General features: G+C 47.7%; 1 long non-coding RNA gene across 1 annotated transcript; it reads left to right on the forward strand.

The window, feature by feature from the left end:
• The first annotated feature begins 759 nt into the window (after nt 1-759).
• On the forward strand, nt 760-1,874 carry LOC129334203 (uncharacterized). Its single transcript, XR_008597491.1, has 3 exons — nt 760-1,020; nt 1,341-1,392; nt 1,750-1,874. It is a non-coding gene; the product is annotated as an uncharacterized LOC129334203 (long non-coding RNA).
• Nucleotides 1,875-23,705: the final 21,831 nt, after the last annotated feature.

A 23,705-nucleotide genomic window follows, 5' to 3' on the forward strand; every position in this document is an offset into this window, starting at 1 on the left:
TGTTAAGGAAATTATTTAAGTTCCATATTGTTAGACAAATGTGATTGCAGATTTTCTGATCAATGCACACATTCATCTATATTAAATATATTTTTTCCAAGTACAAATGCACGAGTTCAGGCAGGGGAAAAAGAAACATGCCCACAACTTTGTTTGCCATAGCTCCCTCTCATTCCTTTCTTTCACCCAATAAAAGCTCTATGAGACAAAGACCCTTAGTATACCCAATAGACAAAAGAAGCAAAAAAAATGTGATTGCTAGGGTCTTCTTTGGATCCTTATCAGCAAGTAAAGATGTAACTATTTCATAGGGATATGAATCAGAACAAGCTGGCAAGTGTGGTGAAATATAACACCTGCTAAGAGTAACATACAAAGGGCACACCAAAAGAATGTGTGCAATAGTATCAGTCTTACCTCAGGAACAAGTACAAATTTGTTCTCAGTAAAATAAATGCAAAAATCTACCACACATGACTACCAAAGAGTGGGCATGGGCAGCCCAATCCTAAGAAGGGCACGGAAAGTGAACAGGAACCGAACTAAGGCTTGCGAGGGCGCATCTAGCCCGTACGCCCGCGTAAGTGGCCTTCCGCCCGCGCTGGGACGCGGCGCTGGCCCGCCGGCGGGCCAGCACCGGTGCAAGCCACAGGCGCCCGGGCGGCGGCGCAGAAGTGGCGTAGAGCCCTACGCCGACGCAGGGGGGGGCGGGGAGCAAGGCGGGGTCGGAGTTAGTCCGCTCCCTAAGCTCCTCCAGAAGCGGGAACGCCCACAGCGGCGCAAAAAAGCTACGCCACGGAAAAAGAAGGCGTAGCCCATAGGCGTCCATGGAACGGCGAAAAATCAGCCCCCTCTCTGAGCGCCTCGCCCCGCCCCTATGGCCCGAAGGAGCATAGGATGAGAACTATCCCGGGGACCAATCAGCGTGCGCGCCCGGCATGGACGAGCCCCCCTCTCTGCACCCAATCACCTGCGACCGCGTCCTACAAAACATCCGGCCAGCACCGCCCAAACCCCCAGGTAAGTGAGCACTCGGCCGGAGGCTCTGCCCGTCTGCTGAGTGGCATTGCCCCTTTGAAAACCGAAACGGGCTGAGGGCATTCACATTGGCAGGCGCAGAATGCACTCAGGGGACTTTGCGAAAAACTGGGGGAACTTCGCATAAAGGGGAAGAGGTGCCTAACTGCCTAACTCTCTTTCTACCGTGATAGAAAGAATGACTCCACAGCTAACTGATGCATGCTAGTTGCTTCTAACTAAGCACAAACAAACTAACCCTTCCGTGGCAGAAGGGAATGACACTTTGCAAATTAACCGCATGCTCTCCCGTTTCCTTGCAGGTGCCCTGACTCTTGCGCTCCCACCTGGTGATGACCGACAGAGCGCTGACAGGTAAGGAGGAGGTGGGGGGGCATTCCGCAGATTAGTGCAAACCGCCCATTCACCTGAACCCACCCGCTCACTTGCCGCTTTGGGTGAGGCCCAGCAGGGGTGGGGGGCAACCATGCCCGCCCCTGGCTGCCTCAGAGGCAGGCGCCTCGAAAACCACATGTGGCCAGGTGTTTGTTGTGACCAGCTCATTCTCTCCCTTAAAGGTAAAGGCTTGCCAAGGCCGAGTGCATCCTCACCAGACCGTCATGCATCAGCTGCTGCCCTCGACCATGTGCAACCCCCCCCGGATGGCGGAGTGTGGGGCTTGCCTTGCCAGTGGAACGAGGCAAAGCCCACATGTGTCTTTTTCCCCCACAGGCACGTCCAGGGCATGGCTGCTCCCCCGCGCCCCGCCCTCCCCAAACATCTCTGACGGACGGTTGGCTGCAGCCCAGGAAGCACCGTCGCGCCGCGGCCTGCATCCCAGCCCCGCCCCTCCGAGCGGGAAGGAGGGCTGTGTGGAATGCTCCGGCTCCCTCGCCAGCCTAAACGCAAGCCCGCTCTTTCCAGTGCAATAAAACGAGATGTACAACAACTGTTTTCTGTGTCTGCGAGTCTGACTTCGTCCTCCGCCCCTCCCCCAACACTCCCGTCACATCTCCCCACCTGCACATTGCCACAAATGTATCCGACACACCCCGTCTTGCCTCCCCGCCCCCTCCCTCCTCCTCCCCCCCTCCTCCTCTGTATTTGACCAGTGTCTGTACCACCCATCTGCTGAAGAGAACTTGATTCTCAGAAGCCTATGCCACAATAAAATTGGATAGTTTTAAAGGTGCTATGGGACCCTTTTTGAATTCGCTACCACAGGCTAACACGGCTAACTCCCCTGCATCTATGGCCAGGTAGAGGGTTGGGGCGGGGCATGTGAGCGGGGAGGGGGATCAATCCCCGGTGGGGAGAATAGCTGGCACCCGATAAGCAAGGGAGAGGGTGGTGCGAGCTGCCGCTGCAAGGGAGCGGGAGATGGCAGGGGAAACGGTCCACTCGCGGGAATCCTAGCCCCCACCAATGGAGAATCCAGGGTGGTGGCAGGCGGATGCCATATCCCGGGCAGGAGGTCTCGCGCGCCTGGGGAGGGTCGCCCCCATCGCAGCCGCAGCCCCAGCAACACAGTCCCATGAGCGGCCGCCTCCCAGAGTGGGTCCAGCCCCTCGGGCGTCTGCAGCAGCCCCATTGGTCATTCCACCCCAGGGCGTCCTGCCTCGCATCCAATCCCGTGGAGCAGTTGCCAGCCTCCCACGCCAACAGGCCATGGTTGTTGGGAGGGGTGGGGTGTGTCCGAGGCTGCGCGTGGCTCCGCCCTGGCTCGGCGCCGTCTCCTGCGTTCAGCAATTGTGGCCACTCGCGTTGCCCTGCCGGGGGGGGGAACCACTCCGAGGCTGCCAGCCCCGCCAATCCTGCAGGGAAGGCCGCTGGCCCCGCCCACAGGGGCAGTGGAAGAGCGCATCAGCTGCGCAAAGTGGCTAAAATGCGGGAGCCCGAGGCCTCCCGGCTGGCTGCCACAGCGTGCCCCTTCCCCGGCCGGGCCATGCAGGCTGGGTGGCCACCCCAGGCCCGGGAGGGCCCCCTGATGGCAGGTTGCGTGACTGCCCCAGCTCAGGGCGGCATGCCAGGCAGGGCAGGTGCGTTAGGGCAATATGGAAGACATGCCAGAGCGGCCCCTGGCCAGTCCTTGTGCATCCTAAGCCCCCCCCCTTGGAAGGGATGCGCTGTCACCGCGGGCCTGGTCATGCACTCATGGTGCCAGGGCAGGATATGGCTGGCAGTTCACCAAACTATCGCAGGCAGACACGGGTCCATGTGTAGATGAGCTTTATTCCCAGTCCCACGGCGCAACGTACAGCCAGGCCCAAGGGTTCACGTCCCGCAAGGATGCACTTGAGCAGCACAGCATCCCCGCAAGGGAAGAGGGCCCTGGGGCCATAGGAAGCCAACCACCACGGCCCCCTCCCCTCCAACCCACAGGTCTGAGACGGGGGGGGGGCCTGTGCTGAACCTATCCATGAACTATGCAGCTGCCAGACAGAAGATAGGGAATTGTTACATCTCAGACCCTCCAAGGTCATGCCGGCGGGCGGTGTAGTTCGGTGGGCAGCACAGAAACACTATACCCACAGCGGTCCCGGCTGCATGGAGGGCGACGGGTGGCGGGAGCAGTGGGCGGCCAGGCTCGGGGCCCAGCTCATTGCCAAGGCTGCCGGGAATGACCTCCTGGCAGATGAGGGTGCAATGACTGCGCGGCCAGTTTACCTGGAGGAGCTCTTCCCTGGCCGTGCGGAGGAGGCCCACCTCATACGAGCGTGGCTAGACACGGCGCTGTGCGAGGTGGAGCATGACCTCCTGGAAGAGGAGGTGGCTGCGGGCCCCGCGCGCAGTAAGTCAGGGTCCTCGGCGCCATCCAGGGAGCCTCCTCCGCTGCCACAGAGGGCAGGCCATAAGGGCCCGGAGGCGTCCCAGCCACTTCCGTCGAGGCGCAGGTTGCAGGTGCTTGCAGCAGATGCCGGGCTGCCACCAACGGGTGCCCCCCCTCCCTCTCTCCCCCCTCTGCAGGGACCATCAATGACAGGTGGATGGCTGCCATGGACCGGGTTCACGGGGCATTCCAGCAGGCGCGGGCAGCGGCACCATGTGAGTCTCGCCAACAGGAGGGGCACGGGCATGTGGGGTGGGGCGGCCTGCGGCCGCGACAACAACCCCAGAGCCCACAGGGGCCCTGACGCTCCCATCCCCCACCTCTTGCCCCCACAGCGGCGCCCGCCCGGAGCCCCTCGCCAGATGAGGAGGAACTTGGGAGGGGCTTCACCGCCTGGTCTCCACCCCGCTACCCGCCACCCGCTGAAGACCCAGAGGGTGACCCAGTGGAGGGGCCTGGCAGGAAGCGGCCGAAGCTGGAGCCCGTCCCCGCAGACGGCCGGGCAGCTGCCGATATGCCATCCCAGGCACAGGCATCTTGGACCCCAGCCGGGCCCCTGCTCTTTAACGGGGATGCCATGGCGGGGTCGCTGGCCTCCCCCTGCTCCGACGCGCTACCTAGCCCTCACCCTCCTGGCTGCTGAGGCCGGGGTTCTGGGTTGGCAAGCTGCTCTCTGGGCGCCTGATGCGGCCCTGGAATCGATTGGGAATAAAGCCAAGTTCATTAACCGCTTTTCCCGTGCAGCCCGTCCATGGGGGGCGGTGGCTGCTGGCCGGGGCGGCTTTCCCATGCTCTCTACATGCAGGGGTTGAGGGAGCGGGGACTCGGAGGGGCCGCCTGGGACACCATAGGGGCGTAAAGGGCGAGTGTTTGGCCGGCCGAGCCCCCCATGGCCAGGCATGGCCCTCAGCGCGCAGCATGCCACAGGTGCTCCGCGACCCTGTCTCGCACAGCTCGGTCATGCTCCTGGGGCTCTGCCGGGGCTGCATGGCCAGGCGGCCGCCCGTGTGATGGAGGCATCTGAAGCGCATTTTCAGCTGACCGAAAGCACGTTCGATCACCATCCTCGTGCGCCGGTGGGCCTGGTTGTAGTTGGCTCTGTCGGCGGGCTCATCCGCAGGGTATGGCGTCAGGAGGTAAGGCAGCAATGGATAGCCACGGTCACCTGCAAGGGGAGGCAGAGTTAGGATCTCCCTTCCCATCCCCGTCCCCTCACAGCTCCCCCACCAACTCCTGACCTAGGAGCCAGCCTCTCCCCTCAGGCCATGATGACAGGAGCCTGTTCAGGCCGGAGGTGGTGAAGATCTGTGCGTCGTGGACGCTTCCCGGGAACTTGGCAACGAGGTCCGTGAAGATCCCCTGGTGGTCACAGGCTGCCTGGACATTGATACTGTAGAACCGGTGCCGATTCCTGTAGACCTGCGGCTCCTCTCTGGGAGCGCATATGGCCACATGCGTGCAGTCGACTGCTCCAATCACATTGGGGAAGCCTGCAAAGGAGGAGAAGCCAGCCCGGATGGGTGCCAACTCTGCCTCCGAGGTGGGAAAGTGGTTGTGCTCGCGGATCCGACCAACTAGGGCGTCCAGGAAGGCATGCAGGCAGCGGCTGGCGGATGACTGGGAGACCTCCAAGGCCTCAGCCATGACTCCCTGGAAGGAGCCGGTCGCAAGGTAGCGGAGGGACAGCAGGACCCTCTGGAGGACGGGGATGCCCCGGGGAGCCGCAGCTTGCCCCTGAAGGGCGGGCGCGAGCTCCTCGCACAGAGCCTGTATGGCTGCCCTGTCCAGGCGGAAGCGGTCCAGGCAAGTCATGTCGCCCAGGAGCAGGGATGGCACCCTGGCCTGGAACCGGCGGCGGCGTCTGAGGCGGCGCCGCCTGAGGGCCGCTCGGACAAACACGGCTGGCAGGAGGTGGCTGGTCCGGATGGCTGGGAGCCGCGGCGGCAGTGGCGGGCACCAGGCGGGGATGATCAAGGTCCTGCCTGGAAGGAACGCAGGTTGAGTTTCAGCACCCTGAACCCCCCCCCCCACGCACAGCAGCAGGCCTACCGGTCTCAGCGGCCCGTTGCAAGTGGTGCTCAGGAGCAGGTCCTCTGTCCGCTGCATGGGCCGTCCCAGCCACCCTTCCCGGTCCTGCACCCCCTGTGCCCTCCTCCATCTTGCCGAGGGGATGGGTGAGCACATGACTAGGTGGCTGGTTCCCACCACTTATCTCGGGGACCGGACATTCCAGCGGGCACTACCCCCATGTCTGCTGAGAGCACTAGTGGCGGCGGAAGCCAGCGCCAGGCAAACTGGACAGAGGCCGAGAGAGTGCTGCTTTTTGGGCTCGTGGTGGAGAATGCGGAGGTCGCCCTGAGCACGCACAGGGGCGCCTCGTCCCGGTCTCGACGACGGGCATTCTGGCAGATGGCAGCTGACAGGGTCTCGGCTGTGGGCAACGCGCCCCGCACTGCTCACTCGGCAATGAAGCGCTGGAATGATTCTTTCGGGCCCGCGCGCAAACGAGTGCGCCTCCTCATGTCTCAGGGGGTTCCTTATGAGCGGGCCCTTGACGAGGGGCTCCCAGGCCCAGAGGCGGTCATGCGAGCGGTCATCCCGGAGGCGGTGGTGGGCGGCCTGGGCGTTGAGGTCCTGCCTGGTTAGTATTTGTGGATTCAGGGAGGCGAGGGGGGGGGGACGTATGGATCGTGGCACATGTGTGACAGGGCCTCTCCCGTGAGTAGGCACGGCCCCTGAGGGTCCAGACCCAAGCCAGGCGGAGGCAGAGGCAGCGGAGTCTGTGCCCCCCCTGGCAGAGAGCGGGGCCCAGGAACAGACAGCCCTTCCACCGCCACAGCAAGCCCCTGCTGCCAGCGACGAGGAGCCTCAACCGGGCCCGTCGGGGGGCATGGATCCGGAGCACGGTATGTATCTGTGGCCCTGCTGCTGGTGGGGCCAGGGACCGGCTCGGCCGCCGGCCTCGGCCACACATCCAAGGCCACTCATGGCGCCGACCGGTCTCAAGACGAGGGGTTGCGGCCGCAGTTGGAATGGGTGTGCTTGGCCCGGCTCGGTGGCCTGTGGCAGCCCATGTTGGGCCGCTGCTCTTCCCTCCCTGGGGCCTCTTCCCACCCATGTCTCGCTCCAGCAGGGACCATGCGCCTGGAGATAGGCGGGGAGGTGATTGCCCAGCTGCGTGAGCTGCCACCCTCCCGGAGGACCTCTGCTGCCGGAGCGGCTCTCCTGCAGTCGCTCGGCTTCCCTGTGTCGGTGGAGGGTGAAGGTGGCCCTGGGACTCCGCCGGTTCAGGACACCTCATCGACAGAGCCGCTCGAGGAGCTGTCCCAGCCTGCAGCACCATCCCCTCCAGCCCCCCCGCCCCCGGGTGCCATGGGCCGTGTGCGGGAAGGACCTGGCTCCGCCTCTGAGGGGGAGGGGCCCATGGAGGGGATCCTTCCAGGCGCACGGGCTCGCGGCCCCCGCCCTGCCCAGCGGCTTCCCCCGACACTAGCCGCAATGTGGGCGGCGATCGAGAGGGAGCGGCTAGAGGTGCACGCTGCATGGGAGGAGGCGAACAACCGCGGCCGGGAGTTCATGGCTGCGGTACTGGAAGTGGGGGAAGGGGTCCGTGCCTCTCAAGTCCGTGCCGAAGCCCTGCTCGGGCGGCTCGTCGCCATCCTCGATCCTCCGGCCCCACCCGCTGCAGCAGCTCCACCCGCCCCAGAGGCACCCCTCCCTCGGGCCCAGTTGCGTGCGAGAGGCCGGGCCCGTGGACGGCCAAGGGGGTCCGGCCGCCGGCCTCGCCGGTGACCGCCGCTGCCGCCTTGGGGGTGGGGTGGGGTGTTTTGCTGCACAGACGGCTCTCCTACATGCCTCCCCTTCCTCACGTCTGCTGGGGGAGGTGGGATGATATAATAATAAAGGCTGATTTCTGTGCAATGGGTGTCTGTGTTCTTTGCCTTGGGATGGGGACGAGGGGGCAGGCCCGCTGTGTCTGCCTCTTGGTGGCGGCCTCAGGCCAGCCCTCCCCTTCGGCGCCACTGGGGGGCTGTCCCCTGCTGCCAGAGACTGGCTGCTGACCTGGATTCCTCATGGCAGGGCGCCTGCCAGTCCCATGCCAACCTCTCTGGACGCGGCCGCCAGGGACTTGGTGCTACATTGGGCAAACGGGGGAAAGGCTTCTCAGACTACGCCCACCCCTCTCCTTCCCGACTGCGAGCCCCGCCCGACACACGAGCCGAGGCAGTCTGCCAGCATGGGCGCGGTTTGCCTGCTGCTCTGGGGCCTGGCCGGGATCGCGTGCTGCCCATAGGCTGCGCCTTTCCTGGCCCCTCCCCCTGACGCTTGTCAGGAACAGCGCCCTTTGGCTGCGCCTGGCGGCGGCCGTAGATCAGACCCGCCCACAACACTTTCTGGTTCTCCAAAATTGCATCTCTGCGCCGCTGCAGGCGCCGCTGCGGCCACACTTTGCTGGCACAGGATCCGGCCCGGCGGCGCCGCCACACCACCAGTGCAGCCGCGTCGGCGTTGGGGCCGGCCATAGGATTGCGCTGTTAGTTTAGCCAAAGCAAAAACTCTTAAAAGACCTGAAGAGGTCAACAAATAGGTATAAGAAGGAAGAGACCAAGGGGGAGTAATGCCAGAATACTGAGAAGAACAGACACGCCATGTTCTATGATCAGAGATTTGGTAGTCAATTAGTTTTACACATTTTCTCACCAAAGCAAATGATGTATGAAAACTTAATTCCTGAATAATATTCAGAGTAACATCAACAGCCAGGCTCAAACATAGTGAATTATTTCAATTGATTGTTCACAGTCAGTTACAGATTGATCTCCTGCATGCTATTTTGTTCAGTGAGTTTTGCCTTTAGCAGTTCGTATGCAAAACCCAAACAGTGTTCAGGGTGTTTGTGCTGGGAGCTGCAGATGGGAACATTTTCTGTAGCGGCACCTTGCTTATGAAATGCCCATTCTCTTGAACCTCACCTGTCACCTACATTGCTCTCTGTTAGGCATCAGGCCAAAATTTTCCTCAGGCTTTTAATTAAGGGGCCGATCCTTTAACACCATTTTATAATTTAGTCTGAAAACTCTTATTGCAAACTGCTCAATGATCTACGTTTTTAGCCCCTGCCTGGGTTCTTTAAAACCTGGCTTTTAAAGTTTTTATGTTTTTATTATGCTTTATTTTTTAAGCTGAAAAACAAAGAGACTGACCTCCACAGCAGCAGAATACAGAAGTACAAATGTACTAGAAATATAATGCAAAAAGCAACAAAGGGTATAAAAAAGACTGCATATAAACCTCAATGGTTCATGAATGTCAACACTTGCATGCCTGCATAAATTGATAAAGACAAAATATAATACATGGGTAAAAGTATGAGAATGTCTTCAGCCAATTATACAATAAAACAAATGCATGTCAAAATGCCAAACCATACATAAAATATAACATTCAGCCAATAAGACAATGATCAAAGATAGCTAACTGGAACCCGTTTCAAAACTGGTTTCTGTCAGAAAGTTCCCATGCTGTGCATAGTATCTGCTTATATAAAGGCCCAAATGCCATAAAGTACTAAATGCATGGTCCAAAAAACCACTATAGGAAAAACTTGAAAATGCTGTGAAAGTTGAATATAACAACAACAACTGATTTAAATACCACCCTTCAGGACAACTTAACACACACTCAGAGCAGTTTACAAAGTGTGTTGTTAATTCTCATGACAGTCACCCTGTCAGGTGGGTGGGGCTGAGAGAGCTCTAAAGAGCTATGACTGACCCAAGGTCACCCAGCTGGCTTCAGGCAGATGAGGGGGGAATCAAACCAAGTTCTCAGGATTAGAGTCCTGCTGCTCTTATCCACTACACCAAACTGACTATGTGGTACAGCTTATACATATATTAGTGGAATATGGATCACATTACATTTCTTGTTGTATTTCAGGACAGAGGCACAGACTGAATTGCGTTAATTAGATTTTTTGTGAACTTATATTGACATTAAATTTGCTCTTTCATAATTCATTTAGAAGAATGAAATTATTGGGGTGGCAATAACAGAGCAGAATCAAATAACCTGCTTAAATTCAAGAATTCTAGTGTTACCACTTTATGCATGTCACTAAAGATTTTGTGAAGAGAAATTAAAGTTATTCTTCCTTTCTTCCTAAAATATAGTTGTTTGTGTACTAACAATTTGCCATCATAGGACAATATTAAAGTGTGCAAGCACTGAGTAATTAAAGTGTGCAAGCACTGACCCATGGGGGGATGTCGCATCGCGACGTTTTCTTGGGAGACTTTTTATGGGGTGGTTTGCCATTGCCTTCCCCAGTCATCTACACTTTACCCCCAGGAAACTGGGTACTCATTTTACCAACCTCAGAAGGCTGGAAGGCTGAGTCAACCATGAGGCGGTTACCTGAACCCAGCTTCCACCGGGATCGAACTCAGGTCATGAGCAGAGCTTGGACTGCAGTACTGCTGCTTACCATTCTGTGCCATAGGGCTCAGGACAATATTAACAATATTTTTATATTGTTAATAGGACAATATTAACAATATAAAAAATAGTTAAAAAAATTCTTAAAGTGGATTCTATTACTCTTTCTCAATAATGGCAATAATGTGCAAAGTTACTGGAAGTGAGAAGTCTTACCACTTCTGCCTGAATGAGACTTTTTGCCAATAAAGGGAGCCATAGGATCTAATCTCTTACACAACATGAAACTAAAAACAAAGACTGACAAACCACAGGCAGATATAACCATGTACTTTTTAAGAAGGACAACATAAACAGAATAGTTTGAACTATAAATTGTAACTTTGTTCTTCCATCTGTCCCTCCTATCTTGGCAAGGTAACAGTAGCTTAGAATAATAACAATAACAATAAAATGTAACAACAATTACAATTTCAGTAGAAAAGAGAAAGAGTTCAGTAGAACCTATAAGACTAACAAAATTTGTGGTAGGGTATGAGCTTTTGTGAGCCACACCTCACTTCTTCAGATGTGAAGAAGTATATCTGAAGAAGTGAGCTGTGGCTCATGAAATCTCATACCCGACCACAAAGTTTGTTAGTCTTATAGGTGCTACTGGACTCTTGCTCTTTTTCACTGCTACAGACAGACTAACACGGCTACCCATCTTGATTTACGATTTCAGTATTATGGTCAGAAAATATTTCTTTGTGAAAACTCATTATATATATATATGATAATTACAGTGCAATCCTAAACAGAGTTAGTAACTCTGTTTTGGATTACACTGTTATTCAGATATAAAAGCTGCACTCTTAAAAAAAATCATTACAAATTATGTATTAAAAACTATACAATCATAAATAAGTAAAGAGGCCTTCTTAGTTGCATGAAATTTATTTTTAACCTTTTTATTTATTTTTGTTTTTCAAACCAGTTGTCTCCTGTCAGTATGGATCCAATAGAAAAAGTGGTTGATCTTGTTAAACAGGAATCTATCCTCATAGCTCAAGAAAGATATCAAGGAACAAATATGAAAGGGAAATTGTGGATGTTACAAATTGTTTCTACACACAGAATACCATTTAACGGATCATGGGAAGAGCAACTCATTCTTCCTGGTTACAGAAAGTGCCATCAAGCCATAGCCAACTTACGGCAACCCCATAAGGATTTCATGACAAGAGGCGTTCAGAGGTGTGTCTGCATCCACTTTTATAAGCTGTTGTAAAAGTGCCTTCTAATCATACCAGAGTGGATAGTTGCAGTTTTGTCTGCAGCCTCTCTAGCCGAGGGCACCTGTGACTGGCCAAAATGCATGTAAAAGCTTTTTCAGGCAAATCCTAGGATTTGTTTTGACCTCCCTTCTCTCTTTTACTTGCTGCAGACACCTTTTATTCCATTAATAGCTTTTCAATTAATTTAAATTGATTTATTTTTTTAAAAAAGCATAAATATACTGTTCTTGCCTTTGGCCTTCTTTTAAAATATTTATTTTTTAAAACGACCTTAATTAAATCCAGAATATGGCACCCTTCCATAAACATTATGGGATTGAGCAGTTAGGTCACAATTTTGTGATGAAAACTTGATTATAATTTCAATCATCACATAATTAGCAATGGCAATTATAATTCTTCAAAAAGAAGTTTAATTGAGTAGTTCAAAATTACCAAAGGCTTCATTAAACATAATGTGGGCCAAAAAACAGGCGGTAGTCAAGAAGTGAACTCAAGGATATATAGTTTTCAAAAGATTTCAATGTCATTGAGGAGCAGTGAACCAAGAGAGAAACAGAGAGGATACTACAAAATTTAAGTCCTTTTGGAATCATTACAGTGACAGTATGAGATAGCCTCACAGGACTTCCCATTGTTGGATATTTGAAGGTGAAGAGCCCTAGGTGTTCCAGTAGACCCATTATGAAGGGACAGTATTGGAATATACGGGCATGTGTGTCTGATTAAGCTGATTTAGGTTGGGTCATCGCAGGCTGGGTAGCAACTGTGTAAATTTCATAATTTTCTCAACATCTTTGTTTATATTTGACTTCCTAGAACAACATTTTTAGGATCCATAAAGATTTGAAGTCTTCATACAAGAGTGACTATAGTTGAACATGACAAATATAGACTTGTAACACCCTGGTTAAAACTCTGATCACTCAGTCCACTGTAACTGGAGATGAAATTGGCAGATGGTGGCACAAATGCATTGTGTATACAGTTGCTAAAATCATTTAAATGAAGACTCTTATGGTAAAATTGGTGACACTGCAGCAAGGATTCCTCGGAGATCAATGTGGTTGTGTGCTAAGAGGTCTGTCTCTAAAGTTCAGGAGGTTTGGGTCACTTTAATATTAAAGAAAGCAAATTGTGTGGGGACCCAATGAGGAAAAGCAAACATAAGCAATTTTTCAAAAAGGTGATGATCCCTGAATTTTCATTGTTTCAGCAGTTTCAGTGGGGTTACCTGTAGAGTTGAGCCCTGGGGCTCGAACTGGGGGTGGGGGGCATGATGGGAGTAAGTAATTACTCCTCAAGGGCACAGTGTGCCTGCGCTCTGGAGAGCTTCTGTGTTGCGCAGGAAATGATGTCATTCCTGACACAGAAGAGATGGATTGCACCAGGGGCGTATTTGGTAAATATCATCCCTCGATGTAGCATTGGGGGGCTATTTTTACTAAATCAGTCCCTGGTGTGACCCCACACTTCCACTTCTACTTGACATTATTTCCCACCTGCTGGCCAGGTGACAGGTGGGGGGGGCAGAGTCTTGGAGCAGGATATCTCTTGCCCACATCAGTGGAATGGGATCCCTAGCTCCCTGGGAAATATGGTAGGAACAAAGAGGCCAGAAGGAAGCAGGAGTCAGCTGTTTATTAGATCGTTATGCTGGGGGTGTAGCAGACTTTGTTTAATGCAGGCAGGACTTTGCTGGCCAATATGATCCCAGTTTGAGCTGACTGTGGTATGCTTGCACTGCAGCTCAGACTTCTACAAAATACTTTACTGAGAAATCTGAATTGAAACAGCAGGTGGAGAAGACAACAGGTATCGTTATACAACACATGACACTAGAGAAAATGAATTGAAATTTGGCAGATGAAATCCATGGGACTTTAGAAAACTTAAACGTGTGTGCTCTTGGTAATCAAATTGTGTGTTCAGCAGTAGCAGTTTGATGCATGCTTTTTATGGGAATCTCAACAAAGCCTAAAGGTGGTATTTTTTCCTCCGTTCTTCGGTGCTGGTTTTATTCAGGTGTGGACACTAAGAATATATTCCTGTATGGATCAATCAGTATTTTTAGAACAGCCAAACGGAATCCTGCCAATAAAAATAAATAAAAGTAGAATTTTTATTCATTTAATTTTGATATTATAGAATGTAATTCAATCAAATATGTAGACGAAGCTGGGCCTCGTATGTGCTTTTCACAAAGCTTTTCTAAAGTTTCTGTTTTTTACTTCTTTTATGATTAGTAAATTCCCTTATTTCTTGGATGCCAGCCCCATCATGGTCTAATAAAAGAACCTAAATCACAGTTGAGCACAGTTTATTGCTAGAGACTATTTCGAGTCATATGCTGTGCAGAACACTGAAGAGCCCACATGAATGGCATATGGGGCATCACATCTGCAACATTCTGAATAATGCTACATGCCACCTCTGAACTGAGACCTACAGACTGTGCCATAACTGACCAGAAAGTGGAAAGAGAAAAGTGCAGCAAGTAGAGAACTACCTCTTTTTATTACATATTGACAATTAGTGCTTTGTGATAGGCAATATTCCCAAGTTCGTTTGGCTTGTGCCTTACTCCGCCTCAGAAATGAGAGGACAGTCCTAGAATGACAACATAAGTCAATTTTCATTGTAGCCATCCTGTGCCTGTTCTGCTATTTTGACAGGAAAGAAAGATAGGGAGAGAGTGGAGAAGAAGAGAGCCAGTGAAAGTGGAAGGTGCTACCAAATATGCCTTTGGGTCATCACAATTTTCAGGCTTCTATTTCAAGTACTTCCCCTCCCCTTTTCTCCTTTGTATTAACTCATTCTTTAACAAAAAGGAGCTTGTCTTGAAGCAGCAATCAGATAAGCAACTAAGGAAAAAAGATACCAGTCTTTCACTCTTGTTTTAAAAAAAATATATTCAAACTGGATTTCTGCCGAAATTTAAACCACAGGTAGCACTTGGCTGTCTTCTCGAGTTCACTTCATGATACACTGGAGATTGCCACTTTTAATTATTCAGCCAAAACAAAGCACCAGCATTAATAACATGCCAGAAAAGAAAACAGTCCATAAATGACTGAAACTTTTTTTTTTTAAGTCTGACAGGAAACTCCCAGCTTAGTTCAACAGAAGCTCAAACAAGACTCGTGTGACAAAAAACTCAGGCCAGGAAAAATAATGGGCAATTCCTCATTTCCCTGAACTTTCCATGTATGAACCAGATTTACTAAAATGTGTCCCCAATTTATACTTATAAAACCTGAAAATGACAGGTACCATTTTGAAATAGGCATTTCACCTTTTCTGTCAGATAGAACAAAATAACTCTTTTAAACTAGTCCTTCTGTGGTAAACATATGTGCATTCATCTAAAAGCAAATAAACTGTTTTTTTTTTCTTTTTAGAAGTATTGTTATATTCGTACACAGATCAAATAAGTAGCTGAATAGACATCATTTGATTAATTGATTATGAGTTCTTTAATGTGGCAACCTTATATGTAATAACATCCATCAATATTTCTACCCATGCTATACATCAGATATGCTAGTAGACAAGGTGTTAGACATCCATACACCTCAGAAAAGGAGTAAATCCCAACTTGTCTAAAGATGTACTGTATGGAATTGTGCAAGACTCCACTTCATGGAACGTTTCAAATTTATACAGAAAATTCTTGCCACAAATGTCTGATCAGTAGGATTATTTTGTTGAATTCTTGTGAGCAAGTTTGGCCATCTCCAAACAATTACTTTATTTCTTTTCAGGAAAATTCTGTGAACAACATTACACATAAAAAAGAGCTATAGTAAGAATGTATAGTGGGTTGTTTTTCAATGTATCACAAGATTTTCTTTTATTAAAAAGTTGGAGGCCTTCTGCTGTAGGAAAAAAAACTGCTTACTGTGCTTTAAAGTGACACTAGATGATTTTGAAATCCCTTTCAGATTAGAATGAAGAACTAGTCCTGAGTTTGAAACCAGCTTTGTCCTTGCATATCTTTCTATGTGTAAAAAAGACTCTGTCATCTATAAAGAACTGTCTAATGGAATTTATCCATATTATGGGAGGGGAGGTTTTTTAGAGTTTTAATGCATTGTAAGTAGATAATAAAACCTCAGGGGGTTCTGTGTAATCTAAGAGTAACTGTTCCCTCCTGTGCCTCAAAGACTCCTTTCTCCCCCTTTTTGCCTCTCAAAATGACACCTGGATATGAAAATGGATAAAATGTATAAAAAGGTATGGCTGTTTTAGTGCTTTTATCCCAAAAAGGAAAGCTAATAGGCAGCAACTTTCTGTCAAAGGGTCTGATATTGTACCTGGTTTTAGATGAAGCAGGTAAGGAAAGCCTTGACCCTATGATTTGTACAAAGCCACAGGATAGGTTTATAAGTAGGTACGTATATATATTATCAATGATTTTCTCCTGCTATCATTTTCAGATTGGAAAACAGAGACCCAGAACATTTTTGTGCATGAGGGACAGAAGAAGAAGAAAAGTAAGAACACTGGCAGACATTTTAAAAATCATTCCAAGCTTTCACAATTTAATTCAGAATTTAGTCTTAACAATGATTAGCTAATGGGCCTTGCATTTTTGCACTTTCACTTCTTTATATATTTTGATGTGTTCTTTCAATTAGTGAGGGGAACAGCACTTCCCTTTTTGCAACGGAATGCGCAGAAAACCAACCAATTGCTATGGAAGAGAGCTGCTGTTTTCATGTAAAATAAAACACACGTTTCACCTTGTTCTCTAGGGCTCCCAATTGCTAAGCATGTGATGTGCTGTCACAACTTATGCCCGACTGACTGGTTACGGTGCCTGCTGATCTATATGGAGAGGTGAGAATTTGTCACTGTGCATAAGCAGAAAGATCAGTCAGATACAGTGATAGATCTGTTCTTTGCCTGAATTTGTCTGCGGCTATATTAAGGAGGCTCAGCAGCTGCCAAATCAAATTCTAAGCCGAGTTTTGTGGTTAACAAAACAGAAAAAGATGTAGTGATGTCCTGATGTAACCACTTTGGGACACAATAACTGTAGAAGCAATATATGTATTATTCTTATTAGTATGTCAGAATATTCTGTGCAGCCCATGACTTCCAGCCCAGCTGTAGGGAGCCCTGTGTTGTTCCATCATCTTTCCCAATTCACTGTAGTGCCTGTATAAAAGAGTCCTTAGCATTTCATAGCGAGGCACCAGGACACAAATAAACATTCACTCTTCTTTTGATCTATTCAGCATGAAAGAGGCTGCTTCAGGCTGAAACAACCATAGACTTTTATGGATCTGTGGTGTTCTATGGTATCCATTGAATCCAAGCTCCCATCTTAGAGAGGCATCCGATGCTGCATTATCATTTTACTGAAGGACCATCCATTTTGCAAAATATTCTTGCTGCAAAGACTTAGTCTGTGTGTTTTGCATTGTATTCTTTAAGTGTAGTATATAGTTTACAATAAGATCCTACACAGAGACACACAAGAGTTATAAAGAGAGGCACATGGCAAGGAACAGGTTGCAACATGCTACAAATACTTAACAAAAGCCAACTTTGGCTGCATCTGTTTCCTGTCAATAGAGCTAATGTCATTAAGACACCACCAATTTGTGGAATTGATACACGTGAAAAATATCCAATGCTATGGCTTACTTTTGACTATCCCAGCCAGATAGCTCAGACACCCATTCATGGCTGAATAAACTGAGGACAGGCATCTAGGATGAGAAGTGCTTTAAGAACTTCTGCATTCCACTACAAATAAAAACTGGAACCAGAAGGTTCTATTTTGTCCCCCATGCTTTTCAGCATCTATGTAAAGCTGCCGATAGAGGACATCTGGAGATCTTGGCTGAGTTGTAGATGACACTCAGCTTTGTCTCGTACTTCAGCAGATTCCTGGGAGATTGTGAAACTATGGAAACTGTGTACAGGTGCCTGGAGGCAGGTTGGAGATGATTGGCAATAATCCTTTTACTGGATGTGGGAAAGTGGCATCTCTACTAGGAATCCATAACTGCTTGCTTTCATTTGGTGCAAGAGAACAATTACTATGATCTCAAGGCAATCAAAGGGTTAAATGAGTGGTTGCAGATTTCTAGAGGAGCTTCTGCTTGTTGCCAAAGGTCTACAATTAGACATCATGCTGGGAGTGAGAAAATAAGCAACATAAGATAGGTGAACTGCTTGGCTTCTTAGGGAAGCCACCTAGGTAATTTGTATTCGTAATCTCCCCTCTTGCTGGCTCTGGCCCCACTTACAGAATAGTACAGTAATAAAGTACAGAAGTTATAAAAATATAGGTCAGTGCTGTGAGCTTAGATGAATTTAAACGTAAATCAAAAATGCAGTCCTGGCAACCTTGTTTCTCAAAACAGCAAGGCTGGATCCATGAGCCCTCCCCACCCCAGATTTTATTATGGCCAGATACCAGAATGCAGTGATCATAGGTAATTTAGTCCCTTACAGAACAGCAGCAGAACCTTCATATCTTCAGGAGTTCATTTCAGCTTTTTTATCCTTTTCCCTGAACCACTGTATCCAGATGCTGATTCAGGAGGGCCACTTTTGGCTGCTTAGCTAATGAAACAGAGCTCTGGGTATCATCAGTAAACTATTGACACTCAAGCCCAAATCTATAGATGATCTCATTTATATAGAGATATTAAATAGCAATAGTCCATGGCCGTTGTCACACAGGCATCTGTTCCGTTAAATTTACACCATATAGCGTCATTGCTGATATCGGCACAGTAACGTTTCTTTGGGTCACCTCGCGTTTCTTCGTGCTCCCAGCTGTCCACACCTAAGCACTCTGTTCCGTTCTCTCTAATGGGCACAGAAGCAGCTCCCCCCCCTTTTAAAAAAAAAAAAATTGGCATTTAATTCCACGATAATGGAATAACATTAGATAAACATGCCGGTAGCCCAAATCCGTGTGTACAACTGAAGTTGTTGTCAGCTGGATGAGGCTGCAGTCTTCCGCGCCTAAGATCCTCTTGGTAACACAAAACTGAAAGCGGAAGTCGGATAGAATGGTTGCGGAGTTTAAAATTTTCCCGTGCAAAAAAAATAAAGGCATTATATCGCTATAACATCGTAATGTTAAAAAAAAAATGGAAAATGACTGGTGTGGTTTTGGGTTAAAATAAAAATGTCTCTAATGGCAATTCAGTCATTTTTACTTGTTTTCTTCAGCAGAAAATTTTCATTGTGTGATGTCGTTATAGCGATATAAGGACATTATTACAAAAAAAGGGGGAGTCGCGGGAGAAATGGATTCTAGGATTGAGGAGAGAAGAAAAGGGTGGGCCTATGGCGTGGCAAGGTGAAAAACATCGATGTGAGGCATTCACACTGAGGCGCAAAATATCACGACTATCAAGCACAAAGCAGGAGAGAGAAAATCGCATCAGTGTTGGAATAAGGTGGGTGTTTGCCAGGAAATTGCGCCATTTTCTCGCTAAATAGAAGCCCGTGTGACGACGGCCCTGATCACAAATTCCTGAAAAATAACTTGGCATCTTTAATGATAACTCTTTGCATTCTACCAGAAACGAATGTCTGAAACCGGAACTACCCATGCGATACGATATGCTTGTGCCTGACTATACTTTCAATGTTGACTTTTTTGGTTGTTGCTCTTGTTTAACTTAGCTATTTGCCAGAGCTGTCAAACACTTTTTTCGGTGAGCTTGGGTATACCTTCAACTACAGAGTCATGCCTAGTATCACAAAATGTATCCTGTAGTTAAACTGTCAGATGTTGAGAAATTATGACCACAAACTTTGAATATTCAGTGTAGCTTTGCTTTAATGAAAGGAATGCATGCATACTTCTTTTCAGTAGCTATCACAGCTTAAATATAGTGGAAAGTGCTTTACAGTTTCAAGATCTTCACTTGTTGGCAAAAAAAAGTTCAAAACAAATAACTAACCACAAGATCGTCTCCTCTTCAAAGTCTTTGAAAGATAAAAGGACAGATAATCTGTGGAAATGGTAATTTTATTTATCTACATACCTGTCAACTAATATACACTACCATTATGCTTCTTTCCTAGATTTTTATAGTACAGCTATATGAAAGTTGGCCTCCAGTTACTCATGGTATTAGTCCTTTTTTGAAGATATACTCTGGTCTTTTCTGCACTGGGCTTTTGCATCAGTTCTAGCCCCATGCTGCATCGATTTCTCTCCAGAGTTCTGCACACATGGTCAAAATACCTTAATTCAGTCTCCAAATTGCTTCCTAGACTTTTTTTTGTGTTCTGCATGGTGAAAGGCTGCATCAGTTACAGAATCTATTTTCCCTGGGTTTTCTGAGGCTTTTCTTCCGGCACACATACCCTGATTCCCCGCCCCCTCAGTGAAGTCAACCCGGGGCTTTTTTGAAGTGCAGAATATTTTCTTCAGTATGAGGCCTGGCCCTGCCTTTTGCCATCCTCTTTATCTCCCTGTGTCCTGGTTGGCTAAATAGCAACCAACCCAGTTTTCTTAATTTTTTTTTTAAAAAAACAACAAACATTGCAGTATTGCAACACAGGTGCATTAAAAGCCTTGCAAGTTTCTGCAGCCCATCAGCTACAATAAGGCTTACAGAAATTTTACAATAGTTTCAGGCAGGTAGCTGTGTTAGTCTGTAATGGAAAAGCAAAATTCAGGTCCAGTAGCACCTTAGAGAAATTTTAAGAATGGACTAAAAAGTGTGTTTTGTGGGCATACTAATAATGGCAATAAGAAGTAAATCTCTTTTTAATTTTTTTTTAAACCACAATTTTGCAACATTGTAACCTTGGTGCATTAAAAAAGAACAAAAAACCTGCAAGTTTCTTCAGCTGATCAACTGCTGAAACTGACATGTCAGTGATCAACTGAAGAAACTGATGTCTCAATAGCTGAACAACTAACAAAACTGAAGAATCTTCAGCTGATTGACTGACGAAATAGAAAGCATGAAGCAGAAATGGGACACTTTTCAAGCGCAGAAAAAATAAACAAACACCACTCCCTCAAGTGTAGAATTACAGAGGCCCAAAGTGGATTGGGCCTTGTGAATTGAATACTCAGGAAACCTGATGTAAGTGTGCATGTCAAAAATACCTCAGAGAAGACAATGTGCATAGAGAGTTCGCCCAAGCGAGCATGCCACCTCTGTCCCTGCCTGCATGTAATTGCCATAATGTGAACATAAATCCCATGTGCAGAAGTTCTGTCACTATAAATCAGATTTTTTTTTAAAAAGTGCTCTCAGTCACAGAAACAAAAACAATGTACAGTTTCAGAGTGAGATTATTTAATAACATAATTAAAACTGATATTATATCAGCATACAAAACCTAGGTGTTTTCCCATTGATTTCAATAGTGAACATATTTCTTCATCCCTAATCGAGATGAAATTATCAAGGATTGTACTTCTCTGTAGGTGTTCCCCTCTTTCAAACAGTTAGGAGACACCAACCCTATTTTATAGATTTTCAGGTGGGTAGCCATGTTAGTCAGTAGCAGCAGAATGAAATTTGAGTCCAGTAGCACTTTAGAAAGCAATACAACTTTGCAGGTTGTATGCGTCTGTGAGTGAGAGCTCACTTCATCAGGTACCCCGGAAAAGATCTATTAGTCTCTAATGTGTTACTGGACTCAAATTTTATTCCCGGTTTATAAGCAATGACAATGGCCAAATGTAGAATGGATTGGGCACTAGGAAGCATGAAGAATGTGTGAGCCTTTCCCTTCTTTTCTGTGATCTTCAACCTGTTGGGTGAAATCTAGTTGTTTTTACAAAAATGGAACATGTAGGTAGGGTGAGCTAAACCCTGCCCCCTATCAGTGTGTTAGCTCACTGCACTCTTGTTACTTTCAACATTTTTCTTCCAATCCAGAAGAAAATATGCTTCCAAAAGCAGTGAGCAGTGAGATACAGTGAAAGGGAGGGGAGAGCAAAGGGCACATTCCTCACTTGCGTGTACTCCAGTTTTGTTTCTAAATTGACTCCCTACATTACACATGGGAGGGGGGGGGCGTTCTTCATGCATATATCCTTTGCCAGGACACATAAATGTAATAAGGACACTCAAGAGATTTCAGAACCTTAAACTGTGGCCCTGCCTTCCATAGAGAAATTATTTGGTCTGCCGTCATCACTGATCTCACGTCTTCTAAATGTATATGCTTGCACACATGCGTCTCTAGTGCAGGATGGCTTTCTATCTTGGGGAAGGGATGTAACTTGAGGCCAACCCTCTGTCTGTATATTCTCCTGTCCTTCCTCATAGAGCTGGAAAGCAAAGCTTTTTTTTGCAGCTGAGTGAGCACAGCCCCAGAGAACAAAATACCCCCAAACTAGGCTTATATAGAAACAGAAAGTCATTCCAAAGACATTAAGATGGTACGATGGTTGGCAGAAAAATTCAAATACTATGCATAGAAATGCCAATGGTGATCGCCCTGTATGGTTGGCTGACTATTTGGGTTGGATAAGCGACCTCTCTGCACATTGACTGAATACACTGAGAGGGAGAGCAAGCATGAAGGCACTGGCCCAACCTCTGGATGATCACTGGCTCATGAGCATGGCACATATGTGTGGAAGAAATGCCCATGTATATGTTCCCTTCCCATGATTAGCAACATTAAGAAAATAGAACTTCTGATAGGGAGGGAATACATGGGCACTGCCGCCACATGTCCACACTAGTGCCTGCTCTCCTTCTTCACATTCAGTCAATGTGCAGAGGGGAGCTTTTATTGGGCTTTTAATTCTATGAATAAAATAAAAATTATGACCAAAAATGTGCAGAGGGGTCATGTATAGAGGACTTTAGGCGACTTATGTCAGGTACATGTCTGGTAAGTTATCCCCTGCTTTTGAAATGAAACCCACAAGATGCCATAAAAATGGCCATATTGGAATACTTTTGACTACTCCCAAACATTGAAAATAATTCTGTTTTCATTCAGAGCATTTACAGTCATTCCAAATGACCATTGTTCAAGTCAGATCTTAAACAGTACATTTCCAGCTACACATCATTCCAGCTACACTTGCTTCTGGTTCAGTCAGAAGGCAATTTTGTCTAGATTGTGTGGCATTCTGGATGACCCAAGAGCAAAACAGGTTGACCACAGCAGTAGCATATAAGGCCAGGCACATTGAGCTAGGGAATTATTATGAAAAAGATCACATCCTGGGTCAGAGAATCAGGCAGCAAGTTTGATTTTGCCTCTAGAAGTAAATAACTCTTCTGCAATGGGACTACAAAATCAGGCCTAATCATATGAACAAATAAATCATCATACAGCAACATAGTATTATTTATTTTTATTCATTTATAGCCCAGCTTTCGCTTATTTTTATTCATTTCCCTTATTTTTATTCATTTATAGCCCAGCTTTCTTCCCAATAGAGACCCAAGGTGGTCTACATAATTCCCCTCTCCCTCCATTTTGTCCTATTGACAACTGGGGGATGTAGGTTAGGCTGAGAGGGTGTGACTGACCAAAGGCCAGCCAGCCCACTTCCATGGAAGAGTGTGTTTTTGATCTTGGTTCTACCAGTTGGTCACTCTAACTACTGATCTTGCTGGCTCTCTAAGAAACTAGTTCAAATTAGAGTTCTTTGATTTCAGAAGATTCAAGGTAATTTACCTTACTTATTGGGATTGGGTTGCTTCAAAGCTGGTAACTGAATACATCACTATCAATGCAATCCTAAAGCCATTGGCTTACAAGGTTAGAAGATTGCACTATACAGCTCCCAGAAGGAAGGGACTGGATGAAGTTTCTGTGGTGGTGCTACAAGAATCATGGACTATGTTGTGGAGGACATAGGTGGACACAATCATATGCAGAGTCTCCATGTAGCCACTGCTGTCAATAAATTCACAAGTTATTATGATCCCTTCATGGGCATAAATGGTTTCAATCAGACTCTTGATATGGGTCATGATGACAACAAATGGCTGCAAGAACACAGCTTTAGTTAGTTTTTGGATCACAGTAGTGGTAGTAATGTGGGGTCGTTATGAGGAAGGGAATTTCTTTTTCCAAAATTCCCTTTTTAAAATATAGTCGATACTCCTTATGCTCTTCCTCCCCCCTTCTCCTTTAAGAGCAGGATTTCTCTTTCATTTCTCTTTGAA

The sequence above is a fragment of the Eublepharis macularius genome, chromosome 8 (assembly GCF_028583425.1).
Source record: "Eublepharis macularius isolate TG4126 chromosome 8, MPM_Emac_v1.0, whole genome shotgun sequence".
NCBI classification, from domain to species: Eukaryota; Metazoa; Chordata; class Lepidosauria; order Squamata; family Eublepharidae; genus Eublepharis; species Eublepharis macularius.